We start from the raw sequence: 5437 nt of genomic DNA on the forward strand, positions 1-5437 counted from the left end.
TCCATCTCAAGGGGGGGGGCGGCCAAGGGGGGGACTTGCCCCCCAAGTCAAGTGGGGCGCCCCCCACCCCTAGGGTTTCCAACCCTAGGCGCAGGGGAGGCCCAAGGGGGGCGCACCAGCCCACCAGGGGCTGGTTCCCTTCCCCACTTGAGCCCATGGGGCCCTCTGGGATAGGTGGCCCCACCCGGTGGACCCCCGGGACCTTACCGGTGGTCCCGGTACAATACCGGTGACCCCCAAAACTTTCCAGGTGGCCGAAACTAGACTTCCTATATACAATTCTTTACCTCCGGACCATTTCGGAACTCCTCGTGACGTCCAAGATCTCATCTGGGACTCCAAACAACTTTCGGGTTACCGCATACTAATATCTCTACAACCCTAGCGTCACCGAACCTTAAGTGTGTAGACCCTACGGGTTCGGGAGACACGTAGACATGACCGAGACGACTCTCCGGTCAATAACCAATAGCGGGATCTGGATACCCATGTTGGCTCCCACATGCTCCTCGATGATCTCATCGGATGAACCACGATGTCGAGGATTCAAGTAATCCCGTATACAATTCCCTTTGTCAGTCGGTACGTTACTTGCCGAGATTCGATCATCGGTATCCCAATACCTATTTCAATCTCGTTACCGGCAAGTCACTTTACTCATACTGTAATGCATGATCCCGTGACCAACCACTTGATCACTTTGAGCTCATTATGATGATGCATTACCGAGTGGGCCCAGAGATACCTCTCCGTCATATGGAGTGACAAATCCCTGTCTCGATCCGTGTCAACCCAACAGACATTTTCAGAGATACCTGTAGTATACCTTTATAGCCACCCAGTTACGTTGTGACGTTTGGTACACCCAAAGCACTCTTATGGTATCCGGGAGTTACACGATCTCATGGTCTAAGGAAATGATACTTGACATTGGAAAAGCTCTAGCAAAACGAACTACACGATCTTGTGCTATGCTTAGGATTGGGTCTTGTCCATCACATCATTCTCCTAATGATGTGATCCCATTATCAATGACATCCAATGTCCATGGTCAGGAAACTGTAACCATCTATTGATAAACGAGCTAGTCAACTAGAGGCTCACTAGGGACATGTTGTGGTCTATGTATTCACACTTGTATTACGATTTCCGGATAACACAATTATAGCATGAATAATAGAAAATTATCATGAACGAGGAAATATAATAATAACCATTTTATTATTGCCTCTAGGGCATATTTCCAACAGTCTCCCACTTGCACTAGAGTCAATAATCTAGTTACATTGTGATGAATCGAACACGCATAGAGTTCTGGTGTTGATCATGTTTTGCTCGCGGAAGAGGTTTAGTCAAGGGATCTGCGACATTCAGATCTGTGTGCACTTTACAAATATCTATGTCTCCATCTTGAACATTTTCACGAATGGAGTTGAAGCGATGCTTGATGTGCCTGGTCTTCTTGTGAAACCTGGGCTCCTTGGCAAGGGCAATAGCTCCAGTGTTGTCACAGAAGAGGGTGATTGGCCCCGACACATTGGGTATGACTCCTAGGTCGGTGATGAACTCCTTCATCCAGATTGCTTCATGCGCTGCCTCCGAGGCTGCCATGTACTCCGCTTCACATGTAGATTCCGCCATGATGCTTTGCTTGCAACTGCACCAGCTAACTGCCCCACCATTGAAAATATACACGTATCCGGTTTGTGACTTAGAGGCATCCAGATTTGTGTCGAAGCTAGCGTCGACGTAACCCTTTACGACGAGCTCTTCGTCACCTCCATATATGAGAAACATATCCTTAGTCCTTTTCAGGTACTTCAGGATATTCTTGACCGTTGTCCAGTGTTCCATGCCGGGATTACTTTGGTACCTTCCTACCAAACTTACGGCAAGTTTTACATCAGGTCTGGTACACAGCATGGCATACATGATAGATCCTATGGCTGAGGCATAGGGGACGACACTCATCTTTTCTCTATCTTCTGCCGTGGTCGGACATTGAGCCAAGCTCAATTTCACACCTTGCAACACAGGCAAGAACCCCTTCTTGGACTGATCCATATTGAACTTCTTCAATATCCTATCAAGGTATGTGCTTTGTGAAAGACCTATGAGGCGTCTCGATCTATCTCTATAGATCTTGATGCCTAATATGTAAGCAGCTTCTCCAGGGTCCTTCATTGAAAAACACTTATTCAAGTAGGCCTTAATGCTATCGAAAAGTTCTATATCATTTCCCATCAAAAGTATGTCATCCACATATAATATGAGAATTGCTACAGAGCTCCCACTCACTTTCTTGTAAAAGCGGGCTTCTCCATAAGTCTGCATAAACCCAAATGCTTTGATCATTTCATTAAAGCGAATGTTCCAACTCCGAGATGCTTGCACCAGCCCATAGATGGAGCGTTGGAGCTTGCATACCTTGTTAGCATTCTTAGGATCGACAAAACCTTCCAGCTGCATCATATACAATTCTTCCTTAAGAAAGCCGTTGAGGAATGCCGTTTTGATGTCCATTTGCCATATCTCATAATCATAGTATGCGGCAATTGCTAACATGATTCGGACGGACTTCGGCTTCACTACGGGAGAGAAAGTCTCATCGTAGTCAACCCCTTGAACTTGTCGATAACCCTTAGTGACAAGTCGAGCTTTATAGATGGTAACATTACCATCCGCGTCCATCTTCTTCTTAAAGATCCATTTGTTTTCTATCGCTCGCCGATCATCGGGCAAGTCCGTCAAAGTCCATACTTTGTTTGCATACATGGATCCTATCTTGAATTGCATGGCTTCAAGCCATTTGTTGGAATCTGGGCCCGCCATTGCTTCTTCATAGTTCGAAGGTTCACCGTTGTCTAACAACATGATTTCCAGGACAGGGTTGCCATACCACTCTGGTGTGGAACGTGTCCTCGTGGACCTATGAAGTTCAGTGGTAACTTGATCCGAAGTACCTTGATCATCATCATTAATTTCCTCTCTGGTCGGTGCAGGAACCATAGTAACATCTTCCTGAGCTGCGCTACTTTCTGGTTCAAGAGGTAGTACTTCATCAAGTTCCACTTTCCTCCCACTTACTTCTTTTGAGAGAAACTCTTTCTCCAGAAAGGACCCGTTCTTGGCAACAAAGATCTTGCCTTCGGATCTGAGGTAGAAGGTATACCCAATGATTTCCTTAGGGTATCCTATGAAGACGCATTTTTCTGACTTGGGTTCGAGCTTTTCAGGTTGAAGTTTCTTGACATAAGCATCGCATCCCCAAACTTTTAGAAATGACAGCTTAGGTTTCTTCCCAAACCATAATTCATACGGTGTCGTCTCAACGGATTTAGACGGTGCCCTATTTAAAGTGAATGTAGCTGCCTCTAGAGCGTATCCCCAAAATGATAGCAGTAAATCGGTGAGTGACATCATAGATCGCACCATATCCAATAGAGTGCGATTATGATGTTTGGACACATCGTTACGCTGAGGTGTTCCAGGCGGCGTGAGTTGTGAAACGATTCCACATTTCCTTAAGTGCATACCAAATTCGTGGCTTAAATATTCTCCCCCATGATCTGATCGTAAGAACTTTATCTTTCGGTCACGTTGATTCTCTACCTCATTCTGAAATTCCTTGAACTTTTCAAAGGTCTCAGACTTGTGTTTCATCAAATAGACATACCCATATCTACTCAAGTCATCAGTGTCAATCCTAACATGAATCGTAATCGCTCCATGTATCGAACCTGGCTCTGATAACACTGTTGAAGAACGTTGCAGAAAGTAAAAATTATCTAGGGTGTATCAGAGCCAAGTGGGGCGCCCCCCACCCCTAGGGTTTCCAACCCTAGGCGCAGGGGAGGCCCAAGGGGGGCGCACTAGCCCACCAGGGGCTGGTTCCCTTCCCCACTTCAGCCCATGGGGCCCTCCGGGATAGGTGGCCCCACCCGGTGGACCCACGTGACCCTTCCGGTGGTCCCGGTACAATACCGATGACCCCCGAAACTTTCCCGGTGGCCGAAACTTGACTTCCTATATACAATTCTTTACCTCCGGACCATTCCGGAACTCCTCGTGACATCCGGGATCTCATCCGGGACTCCAAACAACTTTTGGGTTACCGCATACTAATATCTCTATAACCCTAGCGTCACCGAACCTTAAGTGTCTAGACCCTACGGGTTCGGGAGACACGCAGACATGGCCGAGACGACTCTCCGGTCAATAACCAACAGCGGGATCTAGATACCCATGTTGGCTCCCACATGCTCCTCGATGATCTCATCGGATGAACCACGATGTTGAGGATTCAAGTAATCCCGTATGCAATTCCCTTGTCAATCGGTACGTTACTTGCCCGAGATTCGATCGTCGGTATCCCAATACCTCGTTCAATCTCGTTACCGGCAAGTCACTTTACTCGTACCGTAATGCATGATCCCGTGACCAACCACTTGATCATTTTGAGCTCATTATGATGATGCATTATCGAGTGGGCCCAGAGATACCTCTCCGTCATACGGAGTGACAAATCCCAGTCTCGATCCGTGTCAACCCAACAGAAATTTTCAGAGATACCTGTAGTATACCTTTATAGCCACCCAGTTATGTTGTGACGTTTGGTACACCCAAAGCACTCTTATGGTATCCGGGAGTTACACGATCTCATGGTCTAAGGAAATGATACTTGACATTGGAAAATCTCTAGCAAAACGAACTACACGATCTTGTGCTATGCTTAGGATTGGGTCTTGTCCATCGTCAACACTCACAGTTTTGGCCAATTCTGACCCGTTTCTTCCCACCGTTTTGGGGTCCCGAAGCGATTTCCATATTTGTTGAACCCCAAGGTGTGCTTACGTGCTGGTCATCAATGCTCGCAGTTTTGGCCGATTCTGGCCCGTTTCATGGACTATTACTCACCGTTTGGGGGTCGCAAAGCAAATTCCATGGTTGTCGAACTCCAAGGCGTGCTTACGTGTCGGTCATCAACAATCACAGTTTGGGCCGATTCTGGCCCGTTTCTTGGACTATTACTTAGTTTTGGGGTCCTGGAGTAAAACCAATCTATGGAGTCATCTAGCAACGAGAGAGAGGAGTGCATCTACATACCCTTGTAGATCGCGAGCGGAAGCGTTCAAGAGAACGGGGTTGAGGGAGTCGTACTCATCGTGATCCAAATCACTGAAGATCCTAGTGCCGAACAGACAGCACCTCCGCGTTCAACACACATACGGTTGGGGAAGACGTCTCCTCCTTCTTGATCCAGCAAGGGGAGGGAGAGGTTGATGGAGATCCAGTAGCACAACGGTGTGGTGGTGGAAGTAGCGGTGATCTCGGCAGGGCTTTGCCAAACTCAGCGAGAGGGAGAGGTGTTGCAGAGGGAGAGGGAGGCGCCAGGAGCAGGGGTGTGCAGCCCTTCCTCCCCTTCTCTTTATATAGG

The sequence above is a fragment of the Triticum aestivum genome, chromosome 7A (genome assembly GCF_018294505.1).
Source record: "Triticum aestivum cultivar Chinese Spring chromosome 7A, IWGSC CS RefSeq v2.1, whole genome shotgun sequence".
Taxonomy (NCBI): Eukaryota; Viridiplantae; Streptophyta; class Magnoliopsida; order Poales; family Poaceae; genus Triticum; species Triticum aestivum.